This window comes from Drosophila guanche, unplaced genomic scaffold (assembly GCF_900245975.1).
Source record: "Drosophila guanche unplaced genomic scaffold, DGUA_6, whole genome shotgun sequence".
NCBI lineage: Eukaryota > Metazoa > Arthropoda > Insecta > Diptera > Drosophilidae > Drosophila > Drosophila guanche.
Genome location: NW_022995748.1, coordinates 5251363 through 5266005, shown reverse-complemented (window position 1 = coordinate 5266005; position 14643 = coordinate 5251363). Strand labels below are relative to the sequence as shown.

At 39.9% G+C, this 14643-nt stretch overlaps 1 long non-coding RNA gene across 2 annotated transcripts; it reads right to left on the bottom strand.

Annotated features, from left to right (window-relative positions):
* Positions 1-602: 602 nt before the first annotated feature.
* On the bottom strand, positions 603-11123 carry LOC117584116. 2 transcript variants are annotated; one of them, XR_004573828.1, is made up of 4 exons: positions 10694-11123; positions 3573-3682; positions 770-858; positions 603-713 (listed from the first exon to the last, which is right to left on the bottom strand). It is a non-coding gene; the product is annotated as an uncharacterized LOC117584116 (long non-coding RNA). The 2 variants fall into 2 exon arrangements; XR_004573827.1 differs by lacking the exon at positions 10694-11123 and adding an exon at positions 4160-4488.
* Between the last annotated feature and the right edge of the window lie 3520 nt (positions 11124-14643).

Here is a 14643-nt window from a genome sequence, read left to right as displayed (position 1 = left end):
CAGGAAGCAATTTCATGTCGCTGACTTTCATGAAAGCCACAAACAAACCAAACAAAAAAGTGAAACAGACATTCATAAGCGGAAATGTGTTGTTTGTGTGCATTACGGATGGGCCGGCGGAAGGACAGGAACTTCAACAAAGGATAGATAGGAAAGTTTCACATGGTCGCAAGCATTTCCGAGTGTAACAAAGTGTTCAATAAGTTGAACCCTTAGCTGTGATTGTGCCACAGAGAAGAGAAGCCACGGCACACGTTCAACATTTCGTTGCAAATGTGGCTCATACATTTACAAGGTTGCAGGACTCCACAAAACTAAATAAAACAAAAAAGAAAAAGTGTTGCCCGTAAAGTTTTGAGCACTTGCAGCAGGTACTGTGATTTGATTTATTGGAAAACATGGCAAGTTTGCGAAACCATTTATAAAGTTACATGCACCAATTTGTTCACATGAGCAAAATTATCTGGTAAGAGCTGTAGGTAGACACGAGTCTAGCAATTCGAAGATGTTAAGCCCTTGTGGGAAACTAGCTCTGACTTTTGCTGAATTAAACACCAAAAACATTTCGAGATACTTCTTTCTTATTTTAAAATAAAGCTCTTTATTCGTTATCACATTTCTTTTAATATTTTTCCTTCTCTAATTCAAGCTCGGGCTTCTGCTTTATGCTTGAACAGCTTCTTCGAGATTAAAATTGTCCATTGTAACCAAATCTGAAATTATTTTAGTTAATAGACTAAAAGTGATTTTACTTTGTGCAAAAATTTACCTTTTCCAACGTGAGATTCTCTGCATCAAGACAGCGGCCAGGGCCAAAGGTCCAAAATGCCAGCAATGTTCAATGTTCAATGATAACAGCTAGAGATCCAAAAATACAAAAAAATATATTTTGTATACAAAAAAACCAGTGGTAAACTCCCAAAACCCCTTCAAGTAGAACAACTTCAACCGAAACTCATTTGGGAACGGGTTGGCTGGCGGTCAAGTGCTGACAAGAGGGTCGGCGCTTTTATTTACCTTTAGCATACAGGTAAATTTAATAAAGTTAAAAAGAAAATATATGTTTTTTCTCTGCGTGAAAGTGGTGAAGGAACTACAGTGCAATGGAGTGGAGCGTAGAATGGGAAGCAGTCTGGTTTGGTCAACAGATGGGCGCTGGGCTGGCCACAAAATGCCCCATCCTCTATTCTATCTCTATGCCTCCTAGTCAGCTTATACAATTTGCGATTATATACTGTGCTTGGGGGAAAAAATGCCATTCCCAATCAGGGAATATGCCCTGAAAATTCTCTTCAAGTAGTGCCGACAGCACAGCCATTGCCACAAGAATATCTACCCACTCAGCACCAGGTAAAGTAAAAGAAATGTTGCATCTGGCTATGGAACAGCAAAAACTATGGTTCTGCTTGGCAGAGTCTTTAGCACTTTTTTGTGTGTGTTTTTGTTCGAAAGGACTCCCCTTCTCTGGGGTCTGACGATTTGTGAGGCGGCTCGGTTCTGTTCGGTTTGTTTCAGTTTGGTTTGGTTTTTTTCAGCTTTGGAACTTAGTTTTACGGTGTGCAAACAAGGTAGGGTACCATAAAATACCAGTAGTCTTGGTGTGTAACGAGCAGTTAAAAGACTGGGAGCTACTCAAATAAAATATATGTGAATGGAAAATTGCCAAAAAGGTTTGCAAAATTATTTACATTTACAAACTGCTATCAGCTTGTGTCTTGATTTCTTATTCCATACCAAAATCATATTTTGGCATACTGTACGGTGGAAGTTGTCAGGAGTGGGTGAGAAAACATCTCGATTTCAGACACTGAACATACGGGAATTGTTAAGCTAGCGAGCTTTTTCACGGCGACGATGTGCAGGAAGGGCAGACGGGCAGCATTGCCCATGCAAACGAGAGCGACAGATCGAGAAAGCGATAAGGAAGGCTGAAAGAGAGGCGAGATTCATACACAGGCCGCGATTTGTATGTCAGCAATTGAGCAATGTATGTATGTATATGCGTCGACAGAGGAGGGCAGGCGGGCCGAATTGCCCGTGCCCTAGTGTGAGCGACAGCGACAGCGACAGCGGGCAGCAATGCTGTGATGGCGCGCGAGAGAGCGGCAGCAGAGCAGAGACAAGAAAGAAAGAGGCGAGATAAAGAGACGAAAGAACGATTGTAAACACATATGTACATATGTATGTATATGTATTTCGTGTGTAGTTGACAGTTAGGTACAATAATTTTGCATTGCCATTAAACTACGGATAATTGTGCCAGCTGTTGGGCCAGACTGGAGCATGAACCCTAATAAATTGTTCATATGGATTTGGTTTGGCTTCCTACCAATGGTCCTGCCGCTCAAATTACCATATCTAAAGCCTAATGAGCAAACTTGAAATTACATACAGGTGCATAGAGCAGACCCACACAAATTATATAAATTAGTTGCATTGAAATTCGCCATGCCAAGGATGTTTGTGTGACTGTTGTGGATGCTTGTGTGTAATTCCTTGAACTTGTTGGTCCTGGCATCCGTAGAAGCCGGATCCTGCATTTAGACCACTAACAATTAATTTTAGATTTGAATATAACTTTTGCTTTGTTGTGTATGTAAATTCCTTTTGCATTTTAAGATAAACATTTTCTCTCAAACTAGGTCCATTCATAGATTTTTCAAATCTTCTCTATTTTGTATTCATAATTTAATCCAGCCAAACTTTTTCGTGATTCCTTGAATTCTATGTGTTCCTGTACTTATTGTAATATCTTGATTTGGTTCTGTTGTGCAGATTTCGTCCACTAATACAATGTTTAAAATATTCTTGTATATTTTGTTTGGTCCCCATTTAAGTTTCTAGCGTACAATCAAGTATGCAAATATTTTGACTGGCTTATTTAGAAAAACTTGACAGGAAGGCCTTCATTAGAATAAAATATTATAATATGTGTTTTATCTACGAAATAAATTGCATGAGGAAAATGTCCTACATGTCTATTTTTTAATTTATTCTCCCCAAAAAGGAATAGTTAAGGTTGAGGAAACAGTGCGAAAATTAATTGTTCTACGAAAAACGGTTCCTTGTGGTGGCTGGTGGTTAAGATGGTCCAAATTGATGAAACAATTTTGGTCATAGAGTGTCTGCCTGTGGATTTATTGCGGGTATTAATTTCAATTTACTAGACACAAATCTGTGGAATAATAGGGTTATAGAAAGATAAATGGGAGTGGATTAATGGGTTTCAAAACTTGAATTATAATTTTTTGGTTTTGTGTGCTCTTCCTTACTAAAACTTTAAACACAAAACTGAGAAAAGTGAAACAAACAAGAAGCTACACAAGTCCTGCAGCGACAGCCCGAGGCTGAAAGCTTTTTCCATCCACTAAAAAACTTAAGGTCAAAATAGCCCTCAAAAGCGCGCCCTACGGCACCGTCTGCTGATGAAAAATGTGAAAAAATTCAATAAAATACCCAGAATAGAAAAGAATACAAAATAAAATGGAAAGATCCAAACACTCATATGGCACATACAAAAGGCAGGGGAGGAAAAAAACCAAGTTGGGTTGACTTTCGCGTGTTTTACTTACCCGCTTCGCCGGGTTTTGTAGTTACCGACCAAAGTGCTCGAACACTCCTCTAGATCCTGGGCCGCTTTCATCGATCGAAGGCCTCCTTTTGTATGTGGCCATTTGGTAAACTGCACACATAAAAGAGAGCAGAAGTGTAGTATGAGTAATGGAATGTAAAGAAGGGATAGAAGGAAAGAGTGGCAGCGAGTGAGCAAAGTATGTTTGTCTCCCCAATTGGGCAGGACTCAAATTTTAAAATCGTGCATATAAACGTTGTGTATGATCGAAGCTTCCGCAGCTCAGTTCAGCATACTTTTCTACTCCTTTTTTATAACATAAAAATCTGTAACAAAAAGAAATGGTAGCCGTAAAAAAATCCTTCCAGAAAATCAGTTTAAAGTCTAAAAGTGTTTTGGCATCGCTGAGACAATTGACAAATTTGGGATTGGTGCAGATGGCTTTGGTATATTGAAATTAGCCTAGAGCGGGAAAAACGTCACGTATTGTTTTTGTACATTTGAAACATTTTCAACAAAAAATTGCAACCGATTTGTTTTATAATTTCTCACTAAAATTTAGTCACATACAGAAAATGTAATTCTCACTTTTTGGTGTTGTTAAATCCTTGTTCTATTACATATTCCTTTTGTGTTATATTTTTATACTTGTTAAATATTTACATAAGTGTATTACTAAATAATTTACTGATTTATCCGCCGCTAAACCGTAGTCTTACAGATTTCACGACAAACTGAAGTGCGGACCCTCATCGGTAGACATGTTAAAGATGCTTGCAGCATGCAAACCGTTAACAGAGACCAGAGCTCCAAGAATGTTATGAAAGAGGGAATTTTCCTGATGGGGAGTGTTGCCATCAAGCATGCTCGATGTTCCAAGCGAACATGTGCTACAGCGACTCGTTTCTATGCAAATGTAAGGGAGTACCTGGATGTAGTGGGAAATTATTCCGAATTTCACTAATAACGGATTTGGAAATGGAAATATTGCAAAAAGGAACTCTATTATATGTACATACATATGTATAAAGATAATTTTAAACACTCAGCCACATATAAAATCTCATGGCGCATTTCATTTCCAAGAGTACGAACTACATTTTAGTGATTTAATTTGTTCTACTCGCACCCTCATTTGTAGTTAGTCGAGGCGACTAATTGGCTGTCATGTTAACAGCACACCGCCACCGCATTTCTTTAATTACTCAGTCTCATATGCTGTGTGACAGCTAGAAGTGTGCCATCTCGCTGATGGGTATGTGGGCGAGTTCCAGAAAAACAGGGCGAGAATGGTAAATGACTTCGTATAATATCTCAGTCCTCCCATGGTAAATGATATCTTTGTTTACTCAGATGCTTTGTCAAATGTCTGGCAATGTTCTCGCCCTGCCTTTGTTTGTCCTCTTTTGGCTGTGAAAAATGTTTATGACTAAGAAAATGTGACCATGGCAGGGGTTTGAGCTTGAAAAAATCCGTATTTAAATGCGAAAATATGTCTTGGCCCGGGGAAGAAGTTCCAGCAACAAATTAACGAAATCAATTTGAAATTTTCATTTTCTCGAACTTTTTATGTGGGTTAGCAGCATTTGACACTCAAGCGGAGACACCCACATATTCATTGGCCCTTGGCCCAGCACTTTTTAGGTCATTGGGAAAACTTTCCATGGCAAAGACAAAAGTTTTAAGTAGTAGCTTAAATTTTATATTCTTACCCCATTTTATTATGTGCAGCGGTCGCTGGCTTTGCCGTTTTCTGCTGCTGCTGTTTTTAAAGTTTGCGGAGAAATTTAATTCATTTATTAGACAAGCTCGACCCTCTGTTGCCATGGGGCTTATGTGCCACGCCTGGCCGAATTTTATATTAATGATATTCTGTGTGCTTGAAGTTAATTGTAGCCTTGATGTTGGAATATGTTCCCACAGGGTTTATCCAGCCAGACTATGAGTGCCGCTGATCTGGCTCCTATAAATTAACTCAATATCTGCGAAAATGTTTGCTCTCTTATGTCTAACGATACGTGGGCTAGCCACAATGTCAATTGCAGCTTCCATAACTTGTTTTACTTTTATTTTATTTGTGTTGGAAAGATAAATTTGTTGTTCAACTACTTTTTAAATGCTTTCACATGCGAAACGTTAGAAACGTTGATCAAAGTGCACAAGTTTCCACTCACTTTGTTTACTTTTATTTCTGCGGTCGAACATCTTGGACGAAGGCCCCTGAAGGCTTTTCGATTTATGTGGTTGCAGCTGTGAAGTACTTTCTGGCTAGGCAATAATTTACAGAATGTGCAGCATTTATTTATTTGCCTGCCTCCAGTGAGTTTTTAGCTCTAAAATCCTTGGAAACGTTTTGTCGGCGACTTTGTTTAAAAATCGTATCTAACGTTAGTCCTTGTCTAATCCAATTTCAATTGCTTAATCCAGCATGATTGACACTTAGAGCGAGGTTGAATCATGGTCGTGACGCCCCAGCGCCAGCTTTATGCACCAAAGCACTTTAAATACATGGGATTGCTATTGAATTAGGCACTCACCCACACATGTCAACATATCATGTTACACTCAAGTGTGTTTGTTCTGCGCCAAGTAAGATGTAGTTCAGAATGAAACGGGGTTCGTCTCCAAACAGAATCTCACAATGTTGACCCTTTTATTTCAGCTCAAAGTTTTACAGCCAAAAAAAATAAACTTCCAGCTGTGTTTGCTGAAGTTTTATGTGCGCACAGATTTTACGACTTAGTGTACTGGCACATAACTCTTCAAGGAGCGGCTAAGTGGGCTCTGAACTTTGGTTGGGTCAGTACAGAGGATTGTGTATGGCATTTTAAGCGAATCTCTGGCATCTCTGTCCTCTCAGCTGAAGGTATCTTTCAGTGGCCAAGCAGCTTAAGGTTTATTAATAGAAAATCACCATAAATATAAGTTCCTTGGATGGCTTCATAGCTGCCTATCAGGACTTTCCCTTGCCAACATCCGCTTTGGGGTTGAGCGAAGCGTAAAACTTCTCTAGTAAAATATTCCACCAGCAGGCAGGCTCAAGCATAATCCATTTATATACACTCGATAAAAGGCCTTACCAAATTGACAATACCAAATTGCTTTATTGGACTCGGAGTAAGTGAGAGGAACTGCAGGCAATTTACTTTTCTTTGATGTAAATGGATGAAAGCTTTGTCTAGTCAAATAAAAAAACATCCAAGTGGCACGGCACTCAACCATTTTAAAAATGAAGCAAAGTTTCTATTGTGTTAAAGGTAAACCTTCTTTCTGCTGAAAATCTATAAATCTTCACTCTATGACATAAAAAACCAGCCGTACACGTGCTGCAATATTCAATCGACACCATCATGGGGAAAAAACCAGCAAATAAATTACCCATCACCACCATAAAGTTCTCTGTTCATTCGAACTGCTCTTGGAAGTCTCTCTGCGGGCTTGGCGGCTCTACATTTATGAATTTATTTATGTGGATAAGTCCACACTCAGCGCCACATTTGTCTTAAGCGGGCCCCATAAACAAATCTGGAATTCTAGCAGGAACAGGAACAGCCTGGCTAATCATACCCGCACCACGTTGGACATAACTTTACGGCTCCAAGTTAAAGCCGCAAAAATCAGCAAAGCTCGTGCGGTGGCAACGGCTGCTGCTCCTGAATGTGAGCCCCTCTCGTGTCACTTTCCATAAGGGTTGGCAGAATCTCCACCTGCGTGGAGCGTATGATTCCGCATTTATTACAACTTTTGCTTAATTATAATGAGATTTACTTTAGATGGAATCAATAAAATGAAGACCTCAGCTTGAGGTCTCTTTGCTGAACTCATTTTAAATTCAAGTTAATCCGCTGTCATGTTACCCCAAATTGTTAGGTTAGGCCTTGGATTGCCAGCAGTAATCAAAAACTAAAAGTGTAGCTGAAAACTCAATGAAAGCATTTAAAAGGGTATTTAATTACAATGTGATCAATTCAATTCCTCTCTTTCAGCCACTTGCTTCAGTAGAATTATAAGAAAAGTGGAAAAATCTTCAGTGGGAATTTAAGCAGCTGCTGCAAATCCTTTTTTTGCTTCAAGGCAAATATTCAGCGCTAATTAAATTGCATTGAGAAAAGTGCTGTCCTCCATTAGAATTTGGATAATGAGCCGCGAAAAGGAGAATAAATTGAACATGGTTCAACAGCAGGAGAGAAGAGAGAGAGACAATTTGCATATTTAATTGTTAATCGTTTGACTTTCGACATCTCGAGGGCTTTGAATGGTGGATACGAAATCCGACGTTTAACTGCAGATTGCGCAACAATTCTTTCGCCTGATTAGCAGCATATTTGATTGAATCCTTTGTGATTCAAGCAGGGAGAAAATCGAGGAAAAAAACCATAGAAAATAACGAAAGGAAAGCGTTACGATGGGCGAAGGACACAGCTGCCAATAAAGCGCTGACTTTGATTAGTGAATAATTAGACGATGATTCCAATAAAACCATTGATTAATCACATGCAATGCCTGCGATTGCGATATATTTTAATTGCAAATCAACAGACGGGCAGCAGAAGTTTCTGAATTTGAATGGGGTTCCTCAACGTGATTCGGTGGGTGTGTGTGTTTTTTTTTTCGGCGTATCCCCCCAGAACTCCAACCAGAAACAGATGAAAATCTCTGCAGGGGAAGTGTCTGCTCAAAGTCCGCCCTCCATCTCAAGGGAGTTTGGACTGTTGCACAATAGTTTGTAGTTTCAGTTCACGTTTTTGACATGAATAAATTGGTGAACATAACCGGGATAAATATGCTCCCACTTGTGTCACGCGCATTCGTCACACGAACATCTCACAAATGGAATTGCAACTCACGAAAATCCATCTAGTTTGTATCGCAGAGGGGAGTACAAAATCTGGCACAAGCACGCATAATCAATGGCTTGAAAGTAACCGGGATTTTGGTCTCAATCTGGGATACATTTCCGCATTTTAAAGGGACAGCCGCATGGCAGAAATATGCTAATAGTTGAGCCCCAACCAGGCATGGGTATGTCATGTGAAGTGTGGAAAATATTTCCAGTAACCAGAATAGGATGCTAAAGGATCTCAGACTGTTTTCCATTTCGGTGCCAAGGATTTAGGCAAATACTTTAATAGTGCGCAAAGACTTTTATATTGGGTTTAAGCGATTTTGCTGAACTAGTTTCACGCTTTCCTCACAGGCTCACAGCGAAATTTATTCGCTGGCTGCTGCGATAATTCCCAATGCAATTTCACAAACTGCGCTCACTCCATGGACATCAAAGAGAAAAACCAGGTCTTCTGGTGTACCTTGAAAAATAAATGTGTTTTTCCCAATGTTTTTAAGCTTATTTTCTCTCTCTGTAAGGTGCTCCCGCAGCGCCAAGTGCCAGCGTTGATGGCCAGATATTTATGTGGCTGTAAGTGTGGTCAGTTTATTCTTACTTTATGCCCCCTTGTGGGTGAAATATTATACACCTGCTGAGGGACACTCCATCGTCCGTGAACGTTATAGTGTGCACAGTGTGTGGTTTGGCCCTAGAAATTACTGCAAGCTTTTCTTGGGCAAGGTGTCAACTGATAGGGGTAGTAAAATATATCAGCCGTTTCCCACATGAACTTCATGACAAAAGTATCCATAAACGAATAATGACAGACTGACATCGTGTCTGTCTCTTGCCTTTCAATTTGGTTTTTAAATCAGCAATTACTCGGAAAATCAGACTGCGTCAAAGGCAAACGAAAACGATGGCTGCAATCAGGTGAAGTGGAAATCGATCTTCCCTTGACAATTAAATAGGCAAGGTTTCATTTAATTTGTGAAAATTTGTGGATTGAGGTCCACGCCAAAAGGTTTAAACAATGCATTTTTATGATAAAAGAACAGCAAACACACAGAAAAACCATCTTTCATATAAGGCCCCACATATGCAAAGTGCTGAAGGATCCCTGATTCACGCGTGTTCTTGTGGGCTATGGATGCTCGTGGCATTATCCAAGGGACTGTAAGGAAATTGGCATTGCCTCAAGTCTCTCTCTCTCTAAGTGCACTTTGGTGTTCCATTGCAGAGATATTTGTACATACAAACAAATTCTAAAAATAAACATTTATTTTAGTAACTTTCTGCATAACAGATTTTGGCGCTACTAGTTCGCTGATGGCTTGGGGCAACTCTTTTCAGAGTGGGTTCCGAATGTGCAATGAAATGAATAGAAAATGATTTTGTGTCTGAATTTGGAATTTCCTGAGGTCATAAATATTTGAACAGTTTACTCTATTTGGTGCTAGAGATTGAAGCTCGAGCAATAGAATACAGATATGAAAGGAGTCAGTTCAAGACATTTGCAAGACAGTGGAAATTGGATTCCATCTGGCTCAAGTATCCATATATCCTTATCCATATCCCTATCAACCCACATTTCTAGTTCCCCACCAAATAGAATTCTGGATATTTGTGTGCCTCGCAAAGAAAACTTGAAAATGTGTTAATTAAAACTAAACGATTTGGAGCACTAAAACAGCTGTCCACATAGACCAACTACGCCCACAGGTTGTTTTGAGGGTGAGGTGAATAATGTTGTCCGAAATTTCACAAATTTTCCCCTAACACTGTGTCTGGGGCAGCGTCGCCATGTGACCTCGTTCGCATGTTGGTCCGAATTCTCAATTAGTTGGTCACTGGTCACTCTTTTTGTGTGCCGGGAAATGTGGGTGGCTGTTGTCGTTTTTGTTGTGTTTATTTTTGTCGTTGTTGGTTTCATTAGTGGTGGAGTTAGGAAGTGACTCCCCGTCTGCCGTCAGTCGTTTGCTTTACTTTCAGGGAACATAGGATGTGTTATCGTTGTTCCTTAAATCAAGGTCTTCAATTTGTGAACTATATACCTCTACGAATAATCTTCAGTATTAAAATTTACCTTACTTCCTGTTTCTTTTCAGCTAAAAAGTGAATTACAAATCGATGAATTTAGGTAGCGTTATGCTTCCAGTCAAGTGCCAGCGCCACAAATCCGCCTACAGCCATCATACATAACTGGCTGAGAGACAAAGGTAGCCTATAGCCTGTCGCCACACGTGAAAGCCGGCCAATTAGCGCTGTTTATTCACGCGTAATTACGAGTAACAAACCTGTTTCAACATACGCCGCTTGTCTCATTGTCAACCTTTGAGTGTCGCTTTGGGTAGTACAGGAGGCTGCGGTGAGCTCTCGAGGCGGGCAAACAAAACGGGAGTGAGTGATTGACGTTTTAATAAGTGGCACTTAACATGTTCCAGGTGCCATGAGCCTCCTTTCGCACACTTAATACTTGTACACCATGCGTCATATCGAGCAAGCCGGAGTCCACGGGAACACACAATTGTGCCTGTGCTTGTACATGAAATTAATTTGACACAATATATAACATTTTTCCACTGGCACACTTCGCGTATACAAATACGTAATTTAGACATATTAAATCTGATTCACTGTTGACAATGGTGTTGCAGACATCTCGTCTCATCCATTTTAAGCTGTCTGCCCAAAGAGAGAGAAGACTTTAAAAATGTAAGGCGCTTAGCAGAGTGACAGGACCGTCAACTTTGAGAGACTGGCAGTGACTTTGAGAGTAGACGATGTACATACATATACTGAATAACGAATAACCTTTGTTTTGGTTTCACAGCCTAATAATTGACAGTCATCTCTAGACAATAGTCACTGGTGCAGCATTAGAGTAAATTACGTTATTTGTTCGTTCTATGCACTGTCCACTGTACCTAATTGTCGCCCATACGTGTTTTCGCAATCTTCTTTCGTCTCTTTATCTCGCGCCTTTCTTTAATCTGCTCTCTCTCTCTCTCTCGCGCTCTTGTCGCAGCTGCGTCCCGCCTGCCCTCCACTATTGTCGCATACACATGTACATATGTATGCATGTTTGTACATATGCATATTTACGGTAAATTGCTGACATACAAATGCATGAATCTGTCGCTCTCGATTGCACAGAGCTGTGAATGTAGCGGAGCACAACTCTCTCTACGAATTTTTTGGAAGCTCGGACAAAACGCAAACACAATATTTGAAAGTTGCATTATATTGTGTTTGCAAATGCCATTTGAAAACCACTGAAACGTTAATTTGAAATGCAGAATTAGAGATATCAAAGTGAGTGCGGCGATGGTAGATATGTAGACACATATCCCGTATCGCTTAGTCCGACATATTGTGTACGCAATCAAAAACCAATAGCATTCAACTGTATCTAAATTTCAAAAAGGCATCCAAATCAAACATCATTAACAGTAATTTTCAACGCCCTGGAGGCTTCTTTCTTTGTGCATTTTCAGGGAAAATTCTAACAAATCATCTGTTTTCGAATGCTGCTTCATAATTTATATAACTAAAGTGGCAGAGGGGGGCATCGTTTCAGTTCATTGAACTATCAAAATGTAAAATAGGTAAGTAACATTTAATTAACCGCTGTGCAATAATGCCTGCTCTTGTCATGGCTCTATCATACATGGGATTGGACTCTGGGGTATTGCGGCCATGGAAAAGTAGCAAGCGAATATTTCAACACGAAAGAACTAATTTTTCCCCAGGCAAAAACTGTGCAGCAATCTTCGACATGGTCTTGCCTAAATTGTGTTTATTGGCTCTTACACAAATTGATTGCCCAAATGCCATTTGGAAATAATGGAAAGTCTTGACATGGATAACGCATACAAGCAGACAGCAGATGGCGGAGAGAATACGGCACACACACATTTTCCTTCTGCTGAGTGGAAATCCATTATGTGACCCAGAGGCCCTCGGCGTACTCCACAAGATTCTGCCATTGTCAACTGGCTTTGGATTTTTGCCATTTCCACAGCAAATTCCAGGCATCCCTAGCCTAACAGGGGCTCACATAAACACTTGTTTAGCCCGAAGTGCATTTGTTTGCCATACCGATAGCAGTGGGTTTGCCAGGGCACAGAACCGAGGCACAGACAGACAGCAATAATGAGATGGCATCGAATTTATTTGCCATTTGAACCTCCAGAGACGCATGCCGAGTGTCAGGTCCTCTCAAATATCAATGCCACCTCGGGAAATGGAAGGGGAATGCTGTTTTGATATCATTCTTGTCTGTGGAGTCTCAAATTAAAAACTGGCTGGCCAATTCTTCCATTGAACCATTTCCGTGTTGTCTTAATGACTTTCAAATTGCAAGCCAAGCCGAAGAGAGCAACTGCCACGCAGCGTGATTGCCATAAGATTCTGGAAACTACTGCAACAGACACGTCTTCGGTTATTGCTCTCTCCCACAAGGCTGCCAATGTACGTGCTGGTTACCTCTTGATTACTTTTGTATCGTCTGCTTGATTGCAACAGAGTTTCCTTAACTTATCACCATTCAGCCTTCAGCATAGCTCAACTGCATTCACACACCAAAGAGCCCGCATAAAATGTGACAAGGTGATAGAAACGAGCACTCGAGCCTGGAGCCTGTGTAAAAGCTTTTAGTGCACCCAAATGACATGCATTGAGGCTGAATCTTCATTATCTGCCCCATGTGCAACGTGCCACACACTCTAGTAAAAACCCATCAAATCATAATTGAAGCGCACAGACTGTCCATCAATAAAGTGAGATTGAGTAGGCAACGATGAAGCCCAAGCGACAGGCACACCTTTCTGGCGACATCCAATAGTGAATCTATGTGCCTGGCAACACCAAATGGTAACTTGTAACAAATGTTAAAGACTGCCCAAAATATTAGAAATTTTTCCTTGGAATAAACATGTATTTTTTTGTGAGTGTTTTTCACTGGCAGAAACTGCTTTATGATGCCTCTGCTGTGGCATCCGTCGGACTTAATTGACACTCGGCAAGCAATTTGAAGAGATTTTCGCGTGAGTCTTCTGCAATGTATTATATGCCATGAAGTGTTTCGTTATTGTCACATCATAATGCCCACTTATATGGTTCAGACCATGACACTGTCTCCGCTTATTGTTTCACTTTATGTTTACCGTTTATTTGCGCACAAATATTTTATCCCTCCATTTAATGTCTCTCTCTGGTTCTGTAGTTGTTTTGCTTTCTCTTTCACACACTGTCTACCTCTCACTCAATTATTTTCAAATAAATCTTTTTCACAACATTTTACCGCTGGAACGTGGTGTGGTCAAAGTGGCGTCATGAATATTCAAGTATTTATTCAAGGGTTTGTTTCATTAATACACAAGAGTTGCCTGCAGCTTTCCTCTGCAGCTCATAGCTATCTTTTACCGGGAAAGACATACCAAAAGTCTCGAAATTCAAAATTGAATTGGCAGGAAAACAGACACATGAATGGTAGTTTGGACTAAGAGTTTACACCATAAAAAAAGACTTAGTTGCATTAAAAGCTATCCAAAACTCACAGCTCATTATGAACCTAAATTTACTATGCAGATATAAAAGTTCTTTGAAAAAAAAGGTGCCACAAAATAGAAAAAAAACTGCACCAAATTTGGCAACTTTTCCAGGACACACATAAAGAGATTTGCCGAAAGCTAGACAGCTTATAGAGAGTGCACGTAATCAGGATAGCAGCATAAAATTTAATTAAACTTCCAGCCACGTTTGTTACCTATAATAAGAGCATTAATGATTCCCGTAAAAAGGATATTTACATAAAATATACATTCTAATGGCAATTACTAAGAGCATGCCATGGTAATCTTATTTCAAATACTGTCATTCAGATTACATATAAAATTAATATTATTAGTTTCAAAATCAGTCAACACAAAAAGAAAGTTGTAGCAGAAAAAGCGGCCAAGTCCAGACAAAGCCAAATTGGATAAATATTATCCTTGTGTCGTGGCAAATATCGAAAGGCAGAGGAGAAAAACATTTCTTTCAATAACTTAAGAACATTTCCAACAAATACACAAAACTTTATTCTCCTCCCAAGGTAAAGGGCACTTGAAATAATATCAATTACAGCACAAAGATCCCAAGCCCCCACCATGTAACTAAAATCCCCAAACAAGCAGAGCAACATCCAGCCACATTGCTCTTGGTAACTGATTCAAGGATCCTGCCACTTAGCCACCCGTTTGTG